Source organism: Sorex araneus, chromosome X, assembly GCF_027595985.1.
Source record: "Sorex araneus isolate mSorAra2 chromosome X, mSorAra2.pri, whole genome shotgun sequence".
Lineage (NCBI taxonomy): Eukaryota > Metazoa > Chordata > Mammalia > Eulipotyphla > Soricidae > Sorex > Sorex araneus.
In genome coordinates, this window is record NC_073313.1 from 213,736,500 (window position 1) to 213,747,791 (window position 11,292).

Below are 11,292 nucleotides of genomic sequence, written 5' to 3' on the forward strand. Positions count from 1 at the left end.
AGTTTTAATTGAAAAACACTCCTCCAGATCAAAGTAAATAAAGCAGAGCCGAAATATTATATTTCAAGAGAAAATGCAAGGAACCATGAGTAGTTCTTTCATATGCAAGGGACATCTGCAAATCTCTCCCTGATGTTCTTAATAGGGTGCCCATGCCAGGGCCACTGAATTACCAAGCATCTATTTTATTTATCTTCAGTTGTGTACAGGAAAAAAGAGACACAGGCCCTCTGCAAATATTGGCCATAACCATTTATGCAATCTTTGCTGACATAATGATAGCATAATAGCAGAATGGCTATTTCAGAATCTCATCAAAAAAAAGAAGAAAAAAAGGTGATTAGCTTTAGCCTATATAGAACAGGATATTTCTCTGTGGGTATGGTTATATTTTTAACTTTTATTTCCTACTACAAATTCAGAAAAATAAATTCTTACCACACTCAAACTTATTTCCAAAATAAATGCTCTTTTAGACCCATGTAAATCCATTCTATTTGTTTATGACAAAACTGTATTTATTAAAGAAACAAGTCATTTTTCATGAAGAAGGTATAAAATCCTGGTCATCTTTTTGTATTAGTTTATATGTATTTTAATCCACTTGTGTTATTTACGAGATCACTGAGTTGATGTGGCATCAACTGGATAAAAATTAAAATGATTACTGCTTTTTATTAATAGATATACCCTCTTTATTTTTCTCTGACTACTAAAAAATATGCTCATAAATTTTTCAAATTGATTATACTGTGCTGAATATCTAGAAGCTGAACAAAGAGTAAAGGGAATGTTAGCCTGTCCTTTAAACCAAGATAACTTTTAAGTGATTCAGGTCATATAAATTTTAATAGTGTTATTATCATGGTTAGTGACCACCACTGTTTCTCAAACAACCACAATCTCCACCACAATTGTCAGATATGCCTCAAAACAACCAAATAAAGCCATTTCATATATGGAAAAAAAGACCTAAAAAAATGACATGATTTCTCTACACTCCTGAAGATGGTAAGTAGCAAAGCCACGATCTGACTCAACACAACTCTAATGTAGGTTCCCAAATACTTCTGTATACTGACCGCCTTTACAGATTCTAAACTGTAGCTTTCTTCTCAGACTGAAAATAGGGGTCACATGAGGAGATTAAAGAAGTACTGACAAATGTAATCATCCTTTACTCCGCCAAGAACTTCACTTTTTTTCAAGCTCCTGAAGTGATTTTACTGTGAATCCAGGGTGAACAAAAACTCGATTATGAAGTGCCCCAGAGGCTTGCTCGTCAAGCCCCTGTTCTCCCTTGAACATGTCCTCCCTCGCTTTCTTTCTCCTCACATCTAACTTTCATTAAAAATGATCTTGCCTCACCAAAAAAATAAAAAAAGTGCACAGGAATATTTGTTTTCTAAAGACACAGGAGTCAGGAAAGGCAGCCCAGCAGGTAAAGCTCTCGCTTTACACACTGCCGACCTGGGCTCAATCCCTGGTACTGACTGCATACAGCTCCCTGAGCATACAGTCCTCTGAGCACTGCCAGAAATGATCTCTGAGCACAGAGTCAGGATTAAGTCCTGAGCACCCAAAAGTACAGAAAAAAAAATCAAAACAAACAAAAGAAAAGAAGGGTCTCTCCTAAGAGGTCTGAGAACAACAGATGGTCACATGGTTTAACATGAACCTAACAATAGACAAGGAACAGGCCAACACTGACCAGCAGCCTCAGTGAAACTATTTCCATCTCGGCCTGCTCCTTCTGCCCCTTGTAAGGAGGACCCCACAGATGCCTGCACAAACCCATGCAGCTGTGCGACCTTCACCATCCAGTGAAATGCGAGAGAAAGATGCTTTCTGATGCAATGTCTCCCATTAGCCAAACAGGCGGAACAAGAACTGGAGTCTCCTACAAGTGAGTGCTCTCTTCATAGATAAATGTAGCAACAGGAAAACAAAGCGGGACTTGCAGCATATGTATTTGAAGAGAAGGAAGAACCAGAGAGAACGAAAGAAAGAACACGTTCACCGCAGAGTGAGAAAGGAAAGCGGCCACCATCTGAGCAGAAAGGGGAAAGAAGAAGGAACATATTCCAAAGCAACAGGACTGGTCAGCGGGGAGAGCAAACTATAATAGAGAACTAGCCATTGCAATATTATAAAAAAAAATTATTAGGCATAGGAAAATCTAAAATCATGTCTTCTTCTCAGCTCAGGAGAGTATATGGAGAACTAATGAACCTCCAAAAGCCAAAAATAATTATCTTTGGTAAGAAAATCACCAAAATACAGGAATACCCAAACCTACAAAGTATAATTTACTATCAAACTATTCAAAATATGCTCCCAGGATCTGGTGTTTCAACATCACCTGGGAACTTATCCGAAATGCAATGTTCTGGAGCCCCTTTTGTGACCAGGCGAACGAGAATCTTCAGTTGAGTAAGATCCCATGATGCAGTTGCACATTTAGCTTGAGAGGCATTGGCTCTACTATAAGAACCAAACTGATCTTTATTACTTTTATTTTTAAAAACAGCAATACAGACAAAAGTAATGACTAGAGAACTAAGCAGAATTCAATCTGAGTAATTAAATTATTTATCGATACCCAACATTATACCAGGCCTTGAGCTGAGTATTTCAGGAAATGAAGGCCTAAGGTTAGGCAGACAGATTGGCTAGCTGAGTGCCCAAAGGGGACACTGTAGAATATATATATATATATATACACATATATATGTATATATATGTATATGTATATATACAGATATATATATTCAACATTTAAATTTATACATATATATATACATATATATCAGAGAGAGTAGGGCATTTGCCTTTCATGTGGTTGACCCAGGTTCGATTCCTTCGCCCCTTTCGGAGAGCCTGGCAAGCTACCAAGAATATCCCACCCGCACTGCAGAGCCTGGCAAGCTACTCGTGGCATATTCAGTATGCCAAAACCAGTAACAAGTCTCACAATAGAGACGTTACTGGTGCACACTCAAGCAAATTGATGAACAATGATATGACAGTGCTACAATGCTATATATGTATGTATGTATATATGTATGCATATATACATACATACATATATATGGACTATGACTTGTGCGCCAAGAAAAGTTAAAAATGAAGCAGGGTCAGGCTGGAGCAATAGCACAGCGGGTAGGGCATTTGCCTTGCACGCAGCCGACCCGGGTTGATTCCCAGCATCCCATATGGTCCCCTGAGCACCGCCAGGGGTGATTCCTGAGTGCAGAGCCAGGAGTAACCCTTGTGCATTGCCGGGTGTGACCCAAAAAGCAAAAAAAAAAAAAAAAATGAAGCAGGGTTTGAAGAAACAGAGGCTTCAAGTTTTCCAGAGTTTGAACAAAGGTCAGAAACTCCAGCAACTGAGTGGACACCCCAACTCATGGAAACTTAAAACTTAAGATGAATGGGCATCGCTCAGGCACACATAAGAGAATAAGCAAAAAATCAAAACTTAGAGGCCTGCTATGTTTGGGGGTGGGGCAAACACTTCCTTCAGACTACAGCAGTGGTTTCCAAATTGTTCCAAGGTGACTCTTGACTCTGTGATGATACCTCAGAAACTCTGGGATGATCCCTCAGTAAAAAAGGGAGAGTAATGGAATTGATGGGACCCCCATGTCAATGAGTTTAAGAATTTAACGGCAGATTCCAAATTGAAAAATAAAATTTGATGTATATCACCAGTACATGGACACTTGTAACATTCTTCCCCATAATTGTGCCTGTTGTTGCATAGGCACTCAACTGTCTGTTGAACTGATTAATAAATGAAAGAATGGTTGTGTTCAAAGTAAAAAATGTGGAAGTAGACACCTGCGAATAAAAAAATAACAACAAAGTGATGTATAAAAGAATACAAGATGGTTATGAACCAATTTGCAGAATGAGAAAAAAATGGAAAGACAGAGTAAAAGAAAGATCATATCGGGCATACTGGGAAGAGCAACAGCACGAAGGGGCAGCAAATAGAAATAGTGAAACTGAGGTGAGGCAAGGGGTGACAATAAAAATGCAGGACAAAAAGCAGTGGGAAATTAGGACAAACTGTCTCATTGTTCTTTAGAGCTTCAAAAACAGGAGCTTATAGAAAGAGCAGAGAGCCAATTTTGCTTTTGATTTTTGTGAATAAAGATTTTCACAAGCGCGGGGATTCCTGTGAAAAGTCAGCCAATTGTTCTTAATTTTAAATATAGATTGTTGCTGTTAAATCTCAGCCAGAAGGAAGAAAATCTAAAAGGGCACTTCAAGGATTTAAGATTCTTGACTGTTGTGGGAGCAGCTCTAGCGTTCAGCATTACTCTACGTAGACATTTTATCATTTGGAGTTGCTAAAATTTTAAGATTCTCTCTCTCTCTCTCTCTCTCTCTCTCTCTCTCTCATCACCAGCCTGAAAATGTGACGATGTGAAGAACACCTGATACTGTTCCAAAGATCCTCATATCACAGTTATACTTGTAAAATTACCCTCCCACAGCTGACAGAGGTCATTAATTGGCCATGTTGGCAGGAAAAGAACTAAACGACAGCACCTTCTGAGTTACCGGAGATGCCTCCCTTTCTGCCTCAGTTCAAAAAGGCATTAAGTTCGTTGTTTTCATTGTGCTCTATGAATATATGCCTGGTAAACAATGCGGTAAAACATTGTTCTCTTTAAGGGCGATGCTACTCAGTAGTTATTAAACGTCTATAAAGAGATCACTACTTATGAAAAATAAAATGATATATGCAAATGAATAACATAGGGCATTATACTCCTGAACATTTTTATCACTTAGATGATTCCCGAGAGGGCATTAATTTTTCCCTAAGAGACTCATCTTCTCAAAAGCATTTTACTACAAAAGCATTCATGAGAGGTCAAGGAGAACTTTAAGAATAGCTATTTGGTTTGTGGTTTTCACACCAAACTTCCTCAAATCACTTTTGGAAATGAGTGTAAATTATAAATCCACCGAAACTTGATTTACAGAAATGTAGAACTGAAACCACCACCAACACTTTAACCCAATAAACAGTTATTCACCTTAAAAGCCAATAGTGACAGCAGAAGCAATGCAGTATTTGCTTTCTAGAGGTATTAATCTATTCCAAGAGAAGGGGTATCACAGATTTGACGCACTTAGGATATCAAAAATAAGGTGAAGGAACTCGGAAAATTGGAGAAATCTGGCCCTGAACTATTTAAATGAGACCTTTCAAGCCCAAACCTTTCACTTTATCTAAGATGTAGCTTATTGACTTTATGAAAAGACTTCTTTTTGATTTGATCAATGCCTTCGTGCACTGTACCGAAGCTGCCAGTTTCTAAGCTTCGGGCTAGCCCCTATCACTTAAAGCGGGTTGTTTTTGCTATTTGAGCATCTTTTGCTCCATCCCAAAGTTTGCATTCACCTTTTGGTGCAACACACCCGAGCAAAGCAAAAAGCAAAAGGGCGAATGGCAAAGCACATCTGTGTAAGAAAAAAACGAAGATGACGCCGTCCCTAATTCAAGAACTTCGGAGAGCATTCCAAAACTGGTCATTCTGTGCTTAGGGCATAGGGGGGCACTCGGTGGCAATTTATGTTCCTTGAAGGACCGCTGCTCTCCCCTTCCAGCTTCACCCTCAAAGGAAACCGATCTGTCCTCCACAGTTTGGGACAGCGTTTGGGAATCAGGGTCCTGCCAGCTCCCGCGTCTCCGCACAGGCCCCCGCAAAGTCCGGGGGCGAAGCAGATGGTCCTCCGCTCCCCCTCCCTTCTCCCTGTCCCTTCCGCAGTCCCACGGGGTCCCTTTCCATCCCTGGCAGTTCGGGGGACCACGCTGCCCCTCGGAGCTCCCAGCCAGTACAAACTTTGGGGGCTTCCTTCCAGCCTCCCACCCTTCCAGCTGCACCTGCCTGCAGCTGCAGAACTCTCTGCAGACCCCTAGCTAGACTTCTACCCTTCGCGCACACCTCTCCCCGCAGCGAGAACCAAGAAGTGCATCCCCAAACTTCCCGGCCGGGCGGCGGGGGCGTTGCGGATAAGCACCTGGGGGTCCCCCCTCCCGCCGCACGCCCCCCCCGCCCGCCGCGCGCCCGCACCTCCTCCTCTTTGGTCCCGCACGTCGCCCTCGAGAGCCAGAGCCGAGGCGCCCGCCCCCGCAGCTCCCCCGACTCGCGCGACCTCCGGGTGGCGCCGGGGCCCGCGGCGGGGCGTCCCCTCCACAAGTGGGAGCGCGGGACGCGGCGCTCCGGCAGAGCTGCCGGCGGGGGGTCGCGGCGGCCGGGGCAGCGCGGGGCGGAGGCGCCGCGGGGGCGCGGGGCGCGGGGCCCGGCCGGGCAGGGCGGGGCGGCGGGGCTTACCTGGCGCGCGGCGGTGGCGGCTGCTGGCGAGGCGGCGGCGGTCCCGCCGGGCTGCGCGGGGGCTGCGCGCAGACGCTGTCCCGCCCGGCGTGTGCGAGCCCGGGCGGCGGCGGCGGCGACGGCGCGGCGGCAGCGCGGCCCCGGATCGGCCCGACGCGGCGGGCGCGGGGCTCAGGTGAGGGCGTGTGCCCGGAGCCCGCGGGGCGCGCCCAGCAGGAGGCAGTGCTCGGGCCGGGGGCCACCCCCCGGCGGCGATTCCCCTGGGCGGCGGTGGGGCGGGAGAGACGGGGGCGAGCGGGAGCGGGGTCCGCTGCGGCAGGCCACCCCCCGAAGCCCGGCGGGGCGCACTCGGCGGCGCGAATGCGGTGGGACCCGCCGCGCACCCGCCGGCGCCTGGCAGCCGCAGAGCCGCCCGCAGCCGCGGCGCCTGTGCGGGCCGGCGTGCGCGCCTCGCCCGAAGCCGAGGCGCTGTCCGATCGGGGAGCCCGAGAAGAAGGGGTCCTGGCAGGGCTCGGCCTCGGGGCTGTGCCCTCCCCCACGGTCTGGGATGCCCCGCACCGCGGCGGGGCGGATCTCCCCAGTATTGGTCCAGCCCGAGTGCAACTGTCCCTTCGCGGCTCCTCTGATCAGCTAAGAGCTGCTCCTCCGCCCCTCTCGCCTTGCGGGGAGCACTCGGGGCGGCCGCTGCATCTTTTGGCGGAGCCGGCGGGAAGGGCTGCATCACCCGCCTTGTCAGGGCTCCGAAGATGCCCCGGCATGGGGTGCGGGGCTCCCACTCCTACGGGGTCCCTTGGCATGTTTTAAGTTTTCACAACTGTGACGTTTCCTCGGTTGCCCCGATGTCAGGTATCTTGCGAACACAGTGCACACAGTGCAGTCAGGGGTGAGAGAGAGAGGTGGAGTGGGGAGGGGGCGAGAGAGAGAGAGAGAGAGAGAGAGAGAGAGAGAGAGAGAGAGAGAGAGAGAGAGAGAGAGAGAGAGAGAGAGAGAGAGAGAGAGGAGAGAGAGCACTTGGAAAGAAAACCTTTGAGGGGAAAGGAAAAATAATCTTACAAGACAGTTGTCTGAGATGACGCCTTTGGCTGCAGACGTTCAAGAGTAATAAATGACAAAAGGACTGTTTTACACAGGGGAGATGCCTTTGACCAGATTATTTAAAAATATTGTTTTGGGGTTCTCTTCTCAGAAGATTGACACGAACTCCATTAATAATTAATCCAGCAGCTGTTAATGTCTTGGCATAATCGTCCAAAGCAAATATCCTAGTGCCCAGCCAAACCCAGTGCTGCTCTCCAGGGTGGGCTTTACACACACACACACACACACACACACACACCCCCTCTCTGAGCTAAAGAAGCAGATTGTGCTTATTGTTCATCTTGGAATTTAGGGTGATTGCAGGCACTGGCGCACCTGAGGTTTCAGCATGAAGAAGAGCATTAATCTAGAAGGTTGTTTATATATATATCCGACAGATCCGATTGATAGGATCAGTCTTGAAACTAACTATAGCTTATTTCAAATTAAGACAAAAAGCCAGCCACCAAAATTAAATTATTACGACCCAGGAGAAGATGAACTGCGATCATTGCTAAGTTGTCTCTTGCAAAATTATGGTCTCTGTGATCTCTTCCCATCAGGGGAGGTTATATTGAAAACAAGTCTTTCACAAGTCCCTCAAGGTCAGTAAGGTGGAATTTTGGCAGACTGGGATAGGCAGGAAATTCCAAAGGCAGATGCCTTCCAGGAGAAAAACTCCCAGCTTCCAATGCCCTGCACTTCAGAGCTGGGAACAGTGTGCTTGCTACTGAGTTCAGATAAGTATTGGGATCTCAGCTCTCCCAAGGGCAAGGGGGAAGGGGAGGTGCCCTTCAAGCCTCCAATCAACACCTTGGATTGCAGGCTGAGGCAGATGAGTAACCTGTGCAGAATGGAACACCTGTGAGAAGCATTCCTGCAGCTTACACAATTCAGCAGCATGTGCATTTTTTATATCCTGCAAACTGCAACAAAACCCTTCTTTCCTCTCTATTCTGATCACCTATAGTGAAGAAGTATGGTGGAGAATATGCGTGTTCTTCATTACCTCACAAAAGCTGAAACAATCACAAAACACACATAGACAACTCCAATTTTTTCACCTGTGATAAAACCATGTCTCATGTCCAAGGTATGGTAAAGGTCTTTGGAGAACCAAAGGGCAGTGCCCCAATTTTAATATTACTTCAGCATGGAAATATTAAAATATAAGTACTACATTAAAATGTCATATATATATATAAAAATACACCTAGATTTTTCTGAAATTTTATGCTTATTTGACATGGCCTATGTTTAGCTAAGATGATGACTCCTTGCCCTAAACTTGTCTACCATTATTTTTTTTCTGGTCACTGCTGGCAATAATGGAGCAAACCAACTGTAGTCCTAGGTGATGAGTGTTGAGACGGTGCTAGGATCTCAGTAACACAGTGGGAATGTACCATGGAGAGGGCCCTAAATATAGAAGAGAAACACTGCAGAGGAGGATTAATTGAAGCATTTCCCTACTAGTTGTGTTTATGAGATGTGCAGTGCATTGGTAACTAAACAAACAGTGATGAACTTAAGCACTCATCTCTTTTAACTATGGTCATAAATTTACACTTCCTGGTGTATAAAGAATTTGGTGATAATAAGAACATCAACAAATTTAAAGACTTCCTTAATCACTTGGTTTTACTCACTAAGAAATGTATAAGAACAGAAATAAGTTATAAAACAAGGCACTGATGGGTGAAAGATAAATCAGCCTGTGCACTTTTGGGTACTTCAGAGGCAAAGAAGCCATGATCAGAAAGATCAATATGAGTAAAAGTAAGGACAATTTTATGAATAACGTATACTTCCTGTATATGGGAGAGACCCAGAAAAACGGAATGACTCAACACATGGGCATAGATGCCATCTTTAAATAGCTTAGCTAATGCAGAGGACATTGGGAAAGTCAAAGAGAAAGTCAATTAGGGAGGCTATTGAGGAGACATGATAAAAACAAACATACAGGGGCTGGAGCAATAGCACAACAGGTAGGGCATTTGCCTTGCATGAGGCCGACCCGGGTTCGATTCCCAGCATCCCATATGGTCCCCTGAGCACCACCAGGAGTAATTCCTGAGTGTAAAGTCAGGAGTAACCCCTGTGCATAGCTGGGTGTGACCCAAAAAGCAAAAAAAAAAAAAAAAAAACCAAAAACCAAAAAAACACATACAGACTGAAGTTCAGTCTTCTGTTTATTCGATTGGAGAATTGCCCAGAGATCTCCTTTAAGAGAGATATGTGCATATTAATATTTCTTTCAAAGGTAGTAACACCACGGAGGGTCAGAGAGATAATAGAGCAGGAAAGCACTGGCCTTATGCACCATTGGCCGAGATTTGATACTGAGCACCACCAGGAGTGATCCCTGAGCAGATCCAGCACTAAGCGCTGAGCACTACTGGGTGTGGCCCCAAAGCAAACAACAAAATATTAACCTGTACTTTCATCTTGCCTTTGCCTTCCACGCCCACCATGAAATCAATCTTTTGCCAAAGTTTAAGTTGGGGGTAGCAGCATCCAGTTTCCCTTCTAGATTGTTTAGATTGCTTTGCACCTAGCACTAGCACTAGCACTATTGTCCCATTGCTCATCGATTTGCTCGAGCGGGCACCAGGAACGTCTCCATTGTGAGACTTGTTACTATTTTTGGCATACCAAATACTCCACAGGTAGCTTGCCAGGCTTTGCGTATGATCGGGATATTCTGGGTAGCTTGCCAGGCTCTCAGAGAGGGACGGAGGAATTGAACACGGGTCAGCCGCATGCAAGGCAAACGCCCTACCAGCTGTGCTATTTGCACCTATCAGCAATAATGTCATCTTGAGCCTAGGAGCCATAATGTAAAAGCCACTCTTAGAGTGAAAGAAAACTAGAGGGGCCGGAGCGATAGCACAGCGGGTAGGGCGTTTGCCTTGCACGCGGACGACCCGGGTTCGATCCCCGGCATCCCATATGGTCCCCCAAGCACCGCCAGGAGTAACTCCTGAGTGCAAAGCCAGGAGTAACCCCTGAGCATCGCTGGGTGTGACCCAAAAAGCAAAAAAAATAAAAACTAGAAAGAGGAGACAAATTCCAATATTCAGTGGTCACTTTTTGACCTGATGACCTCCACATTTTTATCTGAAAGATACACTATTTATATTAGCATTGCCTTAATGGGTGATTATAATAATCAAAAGACTAAATGTACATGAAATTTTCTCCATTGTCATTCTCAAACTTGCCCTCAAATTATCTTATAACTCCTATATAGCTTTTTAATAACCTTCACTATGAATCTTTCATAGCAACTGTACTTTCCATTATCTCCAGTGTCATGTAATGAAAAAAGCATAAGTTCTAGTGTTGAATGAACAGGGTTTGAGTGCTGATTTCACATATTTTCATCACTTTTGTGTACTATTCACTGTTTTTAATTTCTTCATCTGTAATACCCAGGTAGGAAAGATGGATTCTACCTTCTTCAGTGGATTATGGCAAGGATCAAACAAGTGGAAAAATATTTTGAAAATTATAAAAATTTTGACAGACATTTGTTGTTATATACTTTAATAACCACTTGGAGAGTGCATATCAGCATATTGTGCAATAAGATCTCACATATCTAAGAAATTTAAAATATGTATATCCGGGACTTTCAAAGCAACTTACAACTAGATAAAAGATAGTGCAACATTCTTCATGGGCTAATAGGCTATTTTCTTTCACAATGTGCATGAATTTTAGGAATCTTAGGAAATTTTTTAGTTTGTTTCTGATTCATTATTAATGGAGGACTTAAGGGAGTTATTATTTCAGTGGCATTTATTTGTAAAATGTCCCAATTCAGATTCAAAAAAAGCTGTGCCTTTGTTCA

At 44.7% G+C, this 11,292-nt stretch overlaps 1 protein-coding gene across 2 annotated transcripts in view; it reads right to left on the reverse strand.

Moving 5' to 3' along the window:
* Positions 1-6,485, reverse strand: part of ZNF385B (zinc finger protein 385B) — a 427,342-nt gene extending 420,857 nt beyond the window's left edge. The window contains exon 1 of one of the 2 annotated variants that reach the window (XM_055122074.1): positions 6,357-6,485. The gene's annotated coding sequence lies outside the window, so the exon portion shown is untranslated. Of the gene's footprint in view, positions 1-6,095; positions 6,142-6,356 lie in introns of those variants that run through there. The other variant, XM_055122075.1, reaches the window with a different exon arrangement.
* Positions 6,486-11,292: the final 4,807 nt, after the last annotated feature.